A 14,317-nucleotide genomic window follows, 5' to 3' on the forward strand; every position below is an offset into this window, starting at 1 on the left:
GGTTTATGGATTACCTCATACTCCGCTAAGGTTAAGTGCCCACCGAGTTAATCTACTAGATGGATCTTTCAAACCAAGTAGTCTTTTCTGTGAGGCGTGGTCTGTCTTCACCTTGACCTTGCTACCGTACAGGAAAACTTAACATACGTAATACTGTATATGACTCAGATTACCAAAAGTACGATGGTATTGGGTTGGTTCAAATGGCACTGAGCACAATGCGACTTAACTTCTGAGGTCATCAGTCTCCTAGAACTTAGAACTAATTAAACCTAACTAACCTAAGGACGTCACGCACATCCATGCCCGAGGCAGGATTCGAACCTGCGACCGTAGCGGTCGCTCGGTTCCAGACTGTAGCGCAAAGAACCGCACGGCCACTCCGGCCGGCCGATGGTATTGGGCATCAAGCATAATTTGTCACTGGACTATGGGCTTTTTGGTCGAGAGGACACAGCACGTTAAGCTGGATGGAGAGTCTTCGACAGATACAGAAGTACTTTTGGGCGTGCCCCAGTGGAGTGAGCTGGGTCGCTGGCTGTTCGTGTTGTTCACACGCTGACAATGGTAATAGGAATCTCAGAATTTTCGAAGACGATTCAGATATGTACAATAAGTTAGTTACTGTCTGAAAAAATCTGTGCAAATATTCAGTCGATCTTTATAAGATTTCAAAGTGGAGCAAAGATTTTCAACTTACTTTAAACGTTCAGGAATCTAAAATTGAGCACTTCAGAAAACGGTAAAATGTAGTGTCTCATGACTATAATATCAATGAGTCACAGTTGGAATAGGTCAGCTTATGCAAATACATGTATGTAACACTTTGTAGGGTGCCAAGTGGAATGGTCACATTGGCTCAGTCTTAGGTAAAGTAGGCGGTAGACGGCAAATTATTGGTAGAGTACTGGAAAAATGTAATCCGTCTACAGAACCAATTGCTTACAAACTACTCGTGCGACCCATCCTACACGCCGCTCAAGTGTGTGGACCCCATCTAAAGAGGGACGCTGAACGGACACAGAGGGAGCACGATTGGTCACTGATGTGCTTGACCTATGGGAGAGCTTTATAGAGATAATGAGAAGCCTGAACTGACAGATACTGGACAATGAATGCTAACCATCATGCGAAATCCTGCTTAAAAATTTGTAGAACCGTCTTCCTATTGATGACTTTAGGAATATACTACAAACCCCTGCGTACCGCTCTGTTGGGGATCGCGAAAATAAGACCAGCTTGAAACTTCCTGGCAGATTAAAACTGTGTGCCGGACCGAGACTCGAACTCGGGGCCTTTGCCTTTCGCTGGCAAGTGCTCTACCAACCTTTTTTTTTTTTTTTTTTTTTTTTTTTTTTTTTTTTTTTTTTTTTTTTTTTTTTTTTTGCACGTAAAAATCTTGGGACGGACGAAGGATCGAACCTAAGACCTTCATATCCGTGTCTTTTTTTGTCTCCTCTTCCACTTCAGGCGTTGGCCCCTATCACCCAGATCACCCCCAAATCCTATATAACATAAAAAAAAAAATCTCGTGCCACCTCGATTTTCGCCCTAACCTACTCTTTTTTTTAATGTTTTTATAAATAAATCGAATAAATCTTCCTTCCATGACAAACATTCCAATACCCGTAAAACAAAAGAACACGAGATCAGTTAAGCACTTCTGATTTGTTTTATGTTACGGCTTCTGGCTAAATTAGTTTTCCTGAGGCACTTTGACTTGCCGTACTATAAAAATAGATAAATAAATAAATAAGTGACAATTATAATGAAGCAAAATTAGTATCGACTCGCTATAGTGTTGTGCATCATCCATAAATTACCGCTTCATTATGGCAAAGTGTGAAGTAAGAAATTTTGAAACAAAGCTTTGTAGTTCCGACTCGTTTTAAGGTTGTGGTGCTCTTCCATTATATACTGTATGTACTCGTCTATACTCGCATGTGTATTCGTAACTGCAAAATATGCAAACTGGCCGATAATCCAAGTGTAGCTATTGTGCTTTGTTGCAGGAAAGAAATGCCAGTCTGGCTGAAGTGCATCTGTAAGTGTTATAGCGGAGCCTGTAGTTCTAGTAATTATTGCGAGTTTTTTTCTAGTACAGTTCCATATATGGTGTTGGTCTCGGCAGATGAGAATGTGTGCCAAGGTATCTACAGTATGGCAATGATCGCAGTATGGACTCTGCCTCATTTTGATATTGTGCAATTTTTCACCTGTGGGGACCTTCTCGTTTACAATGTCATACCATGTGGACACTACTCTGGAGTGGAGGATGGGATTGTTAATGTTTTCCAGACGTTACTCCAGCTGACCGCTGGATATTTCGCTTCCATTGGGTTATGCCTACGGTGTCTCGTAAGGTGGTAATAGGTCCTTCTGGTGTTAAGCAGCTGTGTAGTACCTTTAAAATAGCCCATTTCCAGGTAGTAAGTCTGAACGTGATCGAGTTAAGCGCTGATGCGACTAACATCGACGGGGGCCTTTTTGCTCGTTGGGGCTAATCTGTTGAATAACGTTTTCGTAATTGTCGGATGGGGTGTCTGCAGTATTTTGTGGATTCGGTCCATATATACAGCAGTGCATTGGTTCTTGATGTCTTTGACGCCCAAACCACCAGCGGCACGGGTTAACACCATGGTTGGCATGGTGACTTTAAAGATGTTTCCGCTCCATATGAACCAATACGCTGCAGCTAAAAACTTTTGCGTTGTATCCTTGGGTACTGGTAACACCGCTGCGATGTGATATATTTTGCTTAGCGCATAGCTGTTAATCAAGAGAGCTCTCTGTATCTGATTGAGCGTTCTAGTCTTGTGTTCACGGAGAGTAGCCCTGAATATATTTAGTTTATGGTCCCAGTTGGCTACTGTCATCTCTCTTGGGTTGGCCATGAGAATCATACCTAAGTGATTCGTCTTCTCTGTCCTTTGTAGCCATGTTCTTTGAATGGTCTCCATAGGGGGTCCGACAGGTAAAGTTTTCGATTTGTGTTCATTGAGTTTTGCTCCTGAAGAAGTGGCGTAAGCGTGGATTATTTGTCGAACCAATTTCTGAGTGCGTGTCAACTACTACACTGATGTCATCAGCATAAGCGTGACACACGGTTTTTGTACCTAACACCTGTAGACCTTGTAACCTGTGGTGCAGGTTTAACAATGACGGTTCTACGGCGATTGCGTGTATAGTGCCATAGAAACGGGGCAGCCTTGTCTCACTGACTGCTTGATCGGGACTGGTGAACTTAGCTGACCATTAATTCTGATTCGAGAGGAAGTTCCGACTATACATTTGCGTACGATCTGAATAAAGTGAGCACTGAGTCCCATCCATTGCATTACAGTTAGTAGAAAGTGGTGGTTGATGCGGTCAAAAGCCTTATCGAAGTCTAAAAACATGAGACCAACATTGCATTTACATAGCCACGCAAATATATTATGTCCCTATATTCACATAATGCATTCGACATTGATCTCCCTGGGACAGCACTCATTTGATAGGGGCCAAGTACTTTCGGCAGTACTGTCTTCAGTCTACAGTTTATGAAAGGGGTGAAGATTTTATAGTCGGCATTGAGCAGCGTTGGTGGTCGAAAATCCTTCAGCTTAGTGCTACGTGGTTTTTTGGGGATTAGGTCAATCAGTCCTTCGGTAAACTGAGATGGCACCTGCACATCTCCCAATAATTCACTGCAAATTTTGGTGAATTCCGGTCCTATGATGTTCCAAAAACAAGCATAAAATTCTATGGGTAGGCCATCTAAACCAGCAGATTTCTTTGTAGGCGAATCTTTGATTATGGCACAAACTTCTTCCTCAATTATGTTGGCTACAAGGTCGGCGTTGTCAGTCGGATGGACCGTGGATTGAATGCTGGATAAAAGCGGCTCACTTGCCGTCGAATCAGTCGCCGACGTGGAGTAAAAATCTGTGTAATATTGCACCGCGTAGTTTTTTACTGTAACTTGTTGATCGTATTCGTTCCATTGTTCATCACTGAGAGTGTGGAGTAACTTTTGTTTACCTCTCTTCGCTTCCCGTATCACGCGATATACGGACGTTTTCTCCTGGTTCAGTTCAATCGGAGGACGCGATCGAACTTTTTTCCCCTCCAGTGATTGTCGTACCAATGCCGGTATTCTTGCTTTAGTGCGTTTTATTCTAGAGCTGTTTGCTACTAATCCCATGGGGTCACCATATAGTTCGCGGAGGCAAAGAAAGTGATACTCCAAGGTGCGTTTCCGCCAGTACGCTTTCATGCGACCATATCGTGCGATGCATTTTTTTATCTGCGGTTTCGCAGACTGTAGCCACCACATGATGCGTGTTGGATATCCGGATTGCGTCCGAAGACAACGCTGCCACGTATCATGGATCTCCTGTTTCAGTACTGCGTCCTCCAAAAGTGACACGTTTAGCTGCCATACGCCCTTTCCCAGGAATGTTTTTTGTTTAGTGCGCTGCGCGGTTATATGAAATGCGCAGTGATCCGAGAAGTTAAGAGGCCATATTTTGCAGTCCCGTGAACCATGGACCTTGCCGTTGGTGGGGAGGCTTGTGTGCCTCAGCGATACAGATAGCCGTACCGTAGGTGCAACCACAACGGAGGGGTATCTGTTGAGAGGCCAGACAAACGCGTGGTTCCTGAAGAGGGGCAGCAGCCTTTTCAGTAGTTGCAGGGGCAACAGTCTGGATGATTGACTGATCTGGCCTTGTAACACTAACCAAAACGGCCTTGCTGTGCTGGTACTGCGAACAGCTGAAAGCAAGGGGAAACTACAGCCGTAATTTTTCCCGAGGGCATGCGGCTTTACTGTATGGTTAAATGATGATGGCATCCTCTTGGGTAAAACATTCCGGAGGTACAATAGTCCTCCATTCGGATCTCAAAGAAAAATGGCGTTCTACGGATCGGAGCGTGGAATGTCAGATCCCTTAATGGGGCAGGTAGGTTAAAAAATTTAAACATGGAAATGGATAGGTTAAAGTTAGATATAGTGGGAATTAGTGAAGTTCGGTGGCAGGAGGAACAAGACTTTTCGTCAGGCGAATACAGGATCATAAATACAAAATCAAATAGTGGTAATGCAGGAGTAGCTTTAATAATGAATAGGAAAATAGGAGTACGGGTAAGCTACTACAAACAGCATAGTGAACGCATTATTGTGGCCAAGATAGACACGAAGCCCACGCCTACTACAGTAGTACAAGGTTATATGCCAATTAGCTCTGCAGATGACGAAGACTTTGGTGAAATGTCTGATGAAGTCAAAGAAATTATTCAGATAGTGAATGGAGACGAAAATTTAATAGTCAAGGGTCACTGGAATTCGGTAGTAGGAAAAGGGAGAGAAAGAAACGTAGTAGGTGAATATGGATTGGGGCTAAGAAATGAAAGAGGAAGCCGCTTGGTAGAATTTTGCACTTGGTTCAAGAATCATGAAAGAAGGTTGTATACATGGAAGAACCCTTGAGATACTAAAAGGTATCAGATAGATTATTTAATGGTGAGACAGAGATTTAGGAACCAGGTTTTAAATTGTAAGACATTTCCAGGGGCAGATGTGGACTCTGTCCACAATCTATTGGTTATGAACTGTAGATTAAAACTGAAGAAACTGCAAAAAGGAGGGAATTTATGGATGTGGGACCTGGATAAACTGAAACAACCAGAGGTTGTACAGAGTTTCAGGGAGAGTATAAGGGAACAATTGACAAGAATGGGCGGAAAGAAATACAGTAGAAGAAGAATGGGTAGCTTTGATAGATGAAATAGTGAAGACAGCAGAGGATCAAGTAGGTAAAAAGACGAGGGCTAATAGAAATCATTGGATAACAGAAGATATATTGAATTTAATTGATGAAAGGAGAAAATATAGAAATGCAGTAAATGAAGCAGACAAAAAGGAATACAAACGTCTCAAAAATGAGATCGACAAAAAGTGCAAAATGGCTAAGGAGGAATGGTTACGGGACAAATGTAAGGATGTAGAGGCATTAATCACTAGGGGTAAGATAGATACTGCCTACAGGAAAACTAAAGAGACCTTTGGAAAAAAGAGAACCACTTGTATGAATATCAGGAGCTCAGATGGAAACCCAGTTCTAAGTAAAGAAGGAAAAGCAGAAAGGTGGAAGGAGTATATAGAGGGTCCATAGAAGGGCGATGTACTTGAGAACAATATTATGGAAACGGAAGAGGATGTAGATGAAGATGAAATGGGAGATACGATACTGCGTGAACAGTTTGACAGAGCACTGAAAGACCTGAGTCAAAACAAGGCCCCGGGAGTAGACAACATTCCATTGGAACTACTGACGGCGTTGGGAGAGCCATACCTGACGAAACTCTACCATCTGGTGAGCAAGATGTATGAGACAGGCGAAATACCCTCAGACTTCAAGAAGAATATAATAATTCCAATCCCAAAGAAAGCAGGTGTTGACAGGTGTGAAAATTACCGAACAATCAGTTTAATAAGTCACAACAGCAAAATACTAACGCGAATTCTTTACAGACGAATGGAAAAGCTAGTAGAAGCAGACCTCGGGGAAGATCAGTTTGGATTCCATAGAAATACTGGAACACGTGAGGCAATATTGACCCTACGACTTATCTTAGAAGCTAGATTAAGGAAAGGCAAACCTACGTTTCTAGGATTTGTAGACTTAGAGAAAGCGTTTGACAATGTTGACTGGAATACATTCTTTCAAATTCTGAAGGTGGCAGGGGTAAAATACAGGGAGCGACAGGCTATTTACATTTTGTATACAAACCAGATGGCAGTTATACGAGTCGAGGGACATGAAAGGGAAGCAGTGGTTGGGAAGGGAGTGAGACAGGGTTGTAGCCTATCCCCGATGTTATTCAATCTTTATATTGAGCAAGCAGTGAGGGAAACAAAAGAAAAATTCGGAGTAGGTATTAAAATCCATGGAGAAGTAATAAAAACTTTCAGGTTTGCCGACGACATTGTAATTCTGTCACAGACAGCAAAGGACTTGGAAGAGCAGTTGAACGGAATGGATAGTGTTTTAAAAGGAGGATATAAGATGAACATCAACAAAAGCAAAACGAGGATAATGGAATGTAGTCCAATTAAGTCGGGTGATGCTGAGGGAATTAGATTGGGAAATGAAACACTTAAAGTAGTAAAGGAGTTTTGCTATTTGGGGAGCAAAATAACTGATGATGGTCGAAGTAAAGAGGATATAAAATGTAGACTGGCAATGGCAAGGAAAGCGTTTCTGCAGAAGAGATATTTGTTAACATCGAATATACACTCCTGGAAATTGAAATAAGAACACCGTGAATTCATTGTCCCAGGAAGGGGAAACTTTTTTGACACATTCCTGGGGTCAGATACATCACATGATCACACTGACAGAACCACAGGCACATAGACACAGGCAACAGAGCATGCACAATGTCGGCACTAGTACAGTGTATATCCACCTTTCGCAGCAATGCAGGCTGCTATTCTCCCATGGAGACGATCGTAGAGATGCTGGATGTAGTCCTGTGGAACGGCTTGCTATGCCATTTCCACCTGGCGCCTCAGTTGGACCAGCGTTCGTGCTGGACGTGCAGACCGCGTGAGACGACGCTTCATCCAGTCCCAAACATGCTCAATGGGGGACAGATCCGGAGATCTTGCTGGCCAGGGTAGTTGACTTACACCTTCTAGAGCACGTTGGGTGGCACGGGATACATGCGGACGTGCATTGTCCTGTTGGAACAGCAAGTTCCCTTGCCGGTCTAGGAATGGTAGAACGATGGGTTCGATGACGGTTTGGATGTACCGTGCACTATTCAGTGTCCCCTCGACGATCACCAGTGGTGTACGGCCAGTGTAGGAGATCGCTCCCCACACCATGATGCCGGGTGTTGGCCCTGTGTGCCTCGGTCGTATGCAGTCCTGATTGTGGCGCTCACCTGCACGGCGCCAAACACGCATACGACCATCATTGGCACCAAGGCAGAAGCGACTCTCATCGCTGAAGACGACACGTCTCCATTCGTCCCTCCACTCACGCCTGTCGCGACACCACTGGAGGCGGGCTGCACGATGTTGGGGCGTGAGCGGAAGACGGCCTAACGGTGTGCGGGACCGTAGCCCAGCTTCATGGAGACGGTTGCGAATGGTCCTCGCCGATACCCCAGGAGCAACAGTGTCCCTAATTTGCTGGGAAGTGGCGGCGCGGTCTCCTACGGCACTGCGTAGGATCCTACGGTCTTGGCGTTCATTCGTGCGTCGCTGCGGTCCGGTCCCAGGTCGACGGGCACGTGCACCTTCCGCCGACCACTGGCGACAACATCGATGTACTGTGGAGACCTCACGCCCCACGTGTTGAGCAATTCGGCGGTACGTCCACCCGGCCTCCCGCATGCCCACTATATGCCCTCGCTCAAAGTCCGTCAACTGCACATACGGTTCACGTCCACGCTGTCGCGGCATGCTACCAGTGTTAAAGACTGCGATGGAGCTCCGTATGCCACGGCAAACTGGCTGACACTGACGGCGGCGGTGCACAAATGCTGCGCAGCTAGCGCCATTCGACGGCCAACACCGCGGTTCCTGGTGTGTCCGCTGTGCCGTTCGTGTGATCATTGCTTGTACAGCACTCTCGCAGTGTCCGGAGCAAGTATGGTGGGTCTGACACACCGGTGTCAATGTGTTCTTTTTTCCATTTCCAGGAGTGTAGATTTAAGTGTCAGGAAGTCATTTCTGAAAGTATTTGTATGGAGTGTGGTCATGTATGGAAGTGAAACATGGACGATAAATACTTTGGACAAAGAGAAAATAGAAGCTTTCGAAATGTGGTTCTACAGAAGAATGCTGAAGATTAGATGGGTAGATCACATAACTAATGAGGAGGTATTGAATAGGATTGTGGAGAAGAGGAGTTTGTGGCACAACTTGACTAGAAGAAGGGATCGGTTGGTAGGACATGTTCTGAGGCATCAAGGGATCACCAATTTAGTATTGGAGGGCAGCGTGGAAGCTAAAAATCGTAGAGGGAATCCAAGAGATGAATACACTAAGCAGATTCAGAAGGATGTAGGTTAAAATAGGTACTGGGAGATGAAGAAGCTTGCACAGGATAGAGTAGCATGGGGAGCTGCATCAAACCAGTCTCAGGACTGAAGACCACAACAACAACAACATTTCGCAGTCTGTGACATTATGTATAAACCCTTTCGTTACATACAACCTGTCTAGTCTGCTTGCCGAAGTACTGGATACGTACGTGTATCCTCGGGCGTGCGGGTGAAGATGGCACCAAGCATCTATCATATCTAGTCCATTAATTAACATCAACTGCTCCTCACAAAAGTTGAAGTTCGGGACTTGATCTTCTGGACGCAATACGCAGTTAAGATCTCCACCGAAAATTATGTGCAGCCGAGGATCCGTTATTAATGGGACAATTTCGTCCCGGAACAGGTTGCCCCTTGCTCGTTTTCCGCTGGATCCAGAGGGAGCATATACATTAACAAGAAGTAGATCATGTATTTGTGCAGTTATGCGTCGTCCAGATTCAAGTATTGCTTTTGCTGCACATGGTATGCCGTGTTTGAACAATATTCCCGTTCCACATTCATTGCCTATGTTTAAGATCGCCTCATATCCGTACACATCCGCTATTTTGGTCGTAACTATCTCTTGCACCATCGCTATATCAATGTCGGCGGCATATAAGTAGTCCTTCACAGATTGTAACTTTACGTCCGAAACTACTCTGTTTACACTGAGCGTGGCGATTTTATACGCCTGCGTCATTCGGTAGTCCAACTTAGCGCATTCAGTGTCGTTAGCCAATGCTGTCCCCGTATCAGGTCCACAGCGGTCAATAGTGTCCATTGGTTCTTCAATTGGAGGGGCGAGGTTCATCTGTACGTCCTAATTTGGGTTGGGGATGTATGGTTTTCCGATGTCCCCCACGCCTTGCTTTCCGCTTCGATCTGTTTTATGAATTTTTTTGGTACGTGAGAGTTTTTTTCTCCAGTTCTTGAATCCCATTAGGGCTCTGTTTTCGTGTTTGCCGTTTAGGTTTCACCGGCTGCTGTCTGATGTTGCCTTCCTCAGCATTCTTCAAATCTTCTAAGCGGGTGGTGTTACGAGCCGAATTGTCGACCGTGCTTTTGGTGGACGATGGTGTCAATAGAGAGATCGGTTCACTATGAGGTTGCTCATTCCTGGATGGTTCTTGCATGTCATTCTCAACAGCGGAGGAATCGGAGAATTGGCTGTGGCTCCCAATATCTTTCGGTGTCTGTTGTGTTGAAACCGTTACAGCTGTCACGCTTTCCTTAGGTTCGGGTGGTCTAGTTTCTGTTGTGTCAGTGGTGGAAATCTGGGCTTCTTCTCGGGTTGGATGATTCTCCGTGTTCACATTAGGGCTTGGGGTCAGGACTTGGCCGCGGCAGCGTAAGTCGCTGGCAGCGCAGTCATAGCCGGCGGTCGCGGCGCCTCGCCAGCCGGCAGCTGCGCCACTCACCGCTGTATACACTCAGCGCAGACGTGGCCGGGAGAGTTGCGCGCCGCGCACGTCCTCGGCTGGCCGTCGTGTATAAAGACGCCTCGGTATCCACATACGCTGATGTATGACGGTACATGCTTGTGCAAATCGACCTTTAATTGTCTAACTCCGATGAGAACGTGGAATTTGCGTGCGTGGGACCACCGTTCGGCAACATTGCTGAGAACTTTACTGTACGGCTCTATCACTGCGTTTATTTGCTCCGCTGGTACTTCGAATGGTAGTTCGAATATCCTGATCGTCCGTATTGCAAACCCTGCATGTGTTACGGTGACTTCGCCTACGTTTCCATCACAATGTTTAAACTTCATAATTCCTCCGCAAGACTCAAATATTTTGTCACATAAGTTAGCGTTCCACAATTTGACAAATACAACGGTGCTCACTATCGAAAGATGCGTTCCAATGACATCCTCTGAATCAACTTTCACTTCGTATTCCAACCAATCTTCGATTTCGTGTAGTTTAGGTCGGGTGTAGTTACGATCAAACGAGAATTCCAAAGTATCTCGTCTGTTCAAGTGGGCTATCACGGAGTCATATTTCAAATTTCAATATGCGTAGAAGTTCTGCAACGATGCAAGAAGCACTGCGACTTACCACGCCGAAGCATAGCAGATCGCGGCTCACGAAACTCACCACACGTCCGCACAACACGGCTGACGCGGCGAGACTGCCAACTGAGCTACCGAAGCACGACTCACGCCCCGTCCTCACAGCTTTACTTCTGCAGTACCTCGTCTCCTACCCTCCAAACTTTACAGAAGCTCTCTTGCAAACCATGCAGAACTAGCACTCCTGAAAGAAAGGATATTGCGGACACATGGCTTAGCCACAGCCTGGGGGATGTTTCCAGAGTGAAATTTTCGCTCTGCAGCGGAGTGTGTGCTGATATGAAACTTCCTGGCAGATTAAAACTATGTGCCGGACCGAGACTCGAACTCGGGACCTTTGCCTTTCATGGGCAAGTGCTCTAAAAGTAAAGCTGTGAACACGGGGCGTGAGTCGTGCTTGGGTAGCTCAGTTGGTAGAGCACTTGCACGCGAAAGGCAAAGGTCCCGACTTCGAGTCTCGGTCCGGCACAGAGTTTTAATCTGCCAGGAAGTTTCGACAGACATTCAGTTTAACTTACGAAAGGATAAAATATAAAAATTCAGTAAATTAAGAAGGCGAAAGGGAATACAAACGTCTTCGAAATAAGATTGACAGGAAGGGCAAAATTGCTAAGCAGGAATGGTTAGAGTACAAAGGTAAGAATTTTGTAGCATATATCACTAGGGGAAAGATAGATGCCGTCTACAGTTGCGTTAAATAGACTTTTGGAGAAAAGAAAGCCACTTGTGAGAATATCAAGAGCTCAGCTGGAAAACCAGTCCTATGCAAAGAAGAGAAATCAGAAAGGTGGAAAGAGTATGTAGAAGGTCTGTACAAGGTAGATGTACATGAGGGCAATATTATGGAAACGGAGGAGGACGTAAATGAAGACCAGATGGGAGGTACGATATTGTGTGAAGAATTTGACAGATCACTGAAAGACCTGAGTAGAAACAAGACCCTGGGAGCAGACAAACTCTGTTAGAACTACTCATAGCCTTGGGAGAGCGCACCATGTCTGAAATCTTCCTACTGGAAAGCAGGCGAAATACCCTCGAAGTTCATGAAGAACATAATAAGAAAAATTCATAAGAAACTGGGTCAAGACAGATGTGAAAGTGACCGAACTGACAATTTAATAAGTCACGGCTGCAAAATACTAACACGAGTTCTTTACAGAAGAGTGGAAAACTAGTAGAAGCTGATCTCGTCGAAGATCAGCTCGGATTCCGGAGAAATGTAGGAACACGCGAGGCAATACTGGCCCTATGACTTCTCATTGAAGATAGTTTAAGGAAAAGCAATCCTTCGTTTATACCATTTGTATACTCAGAGAAAGTTTTTGACAATTTTGATTTGAATGCTCTCTTTAAAATCCTAAAGGTGGCAGGGGTGAAATACATAGAGCGAAAAGCTATTTAGAATTTTTACAGAAACCAGATGGCAGTTGTGAGAGTTGAGGAGCATGAAAAGGAAGCAGTGCTTGAGATGGGAGTGATACAGAGTTGTAGCCTATCCCCAATAATATTCAATATGTATATTGAGAAATCAGTAAAAGAAATAGAAGCAAATTTGGAGTATGAATTAAAGCTCAGGGAGAAGAAATAAAAACTTTAAGTTTCGGAGATGACATTATAATTCTGTCAGAGGCAGCAAGGACCTAGAAGAGTAATAGAACTGAACGGATAGGGTCTCGAAAGAAGTATATAAGATGAACATGAACAAAAGCGAAACGAAATAACGGAGTATAGCCAAACTATATCAGGTGATACAAAGATTATTAGATTAGGAAATGAGGCACTTAAAGTAGTAGATGGTTTTTGCTATTTTGGCAGTAAAATAACTAATGATGGTCGAAATAGAGGGGATATAAAATGCAGACTGTCAATGGCAAGAAAAGCATTTCTGAAGAACAGAAATTTGTTCACGTGGCGTATAGATTTAAGTGTGAGAAAATATTTCCTGAAAGTACACTGAAGAGCCATAGAATCTGGTACACCTGCCTAGTGACGTGTAGGGCCAACGCGAGCACGCAGAAGTTCCGCAACACGACGTGACATGGACTCGACTAATGTCTGAAGTAGGGCTGGAGCGAACTTACGCTAAGAATCCTGCAGGGCGTAAGAGTACGAGGGGATAGAGCTCTCTTCTGAACAGCACGTTGCAAGGCATCCCAACTATGCTCAATAATGCTCATGTCGGGAGTTTGGTGGCCAGTGGAAGTTTGTAAACTTAGAAGAGTGTTCCTGGAGCCGTTCTGTAGCAATTCTGGACTTATAGGATGTCGCATTGTCTTGCTGGAATTGCCCAAGTCCGTCGGAATGCACAATGGACACGAATGGATGCAAGTGATCAGACAGGATGCTTACGTACGTGTCACCTGTCAGAGCCGTATCTAGACGTATCAGGGGTCTCATATCACTCCAACTGCACACGCCGCACACCATTTCAGAGCCTCCACCAGCTGACGTTGAGGGTCCACACATTCATGAGGTTGCCTCCTTACCTGTACACGTCCGTCCGCTCGATACAATTTGAAACGAGTCTCGTCCGACCAGACAACATGTTTCCAGTCATCAACAGTCCAGTTTCGGTGTCGACAGGCCCAGGTGAGGAGTAAAGTTTTGTGTCGTGCAGTCCTCAAGGGTACAAGAGCCTGCTTTCTGTTCCGAAATCCCATATCGATGTTATTACGTTGAATAGTTCGCACGCTGACACTTGCTGACGGCCCAGCACTGAAATCTGTAGCAGTTTGTGGAAGGGTTGCACTTCTGTCACGTTGAACGACTCTTTTCAGTCGTCGTTGGTCTCGTTCTTGCAGGATCTTTTTCGGGCCGCAGCGGGGCCGTACGGAAAAATCCCCACTTCATCGCTACGGCTGAGATTCTGTGTCCCATCGCTAGTGCGCCGACTGTAATACAACGTTCAAACTCAGTTAAGTCTTGATAAGCTGCCACTGTAGCAGCAGTAACCGATCTAGCAACTGCGGCAGACTCTTGTTTTCTTATATAGGCGTTGCCGACCGCAGCGCCATATTCTGCCTGTTTACATGTCTTTGTATTTGAATACGCACACTTATAGCAGTTTTTTGGTGCTAGAGTGTATTTGTATGGATTATAGCCAAGTATAGAAGTGAAACGAGGACGATAAACAGTTTAGATAAGAAAAGAATAGAACGT

This window comes from Schistocerca serialis, chromosome 2 (assembly GCF_023864345.2).
Source record: "Schistocerca serialis cubense isolate TAMUIC-IGC-003099 chromosome 2, iqSchSeri2.2, whole genome shotgun sequence".
Classification (NCBI taxonomy): Eukaryota; Metazoa; Arthropoda; class Insecta; order Orthoptera; family Acrididae; genus Schistocerca; species Schistocerca serialis.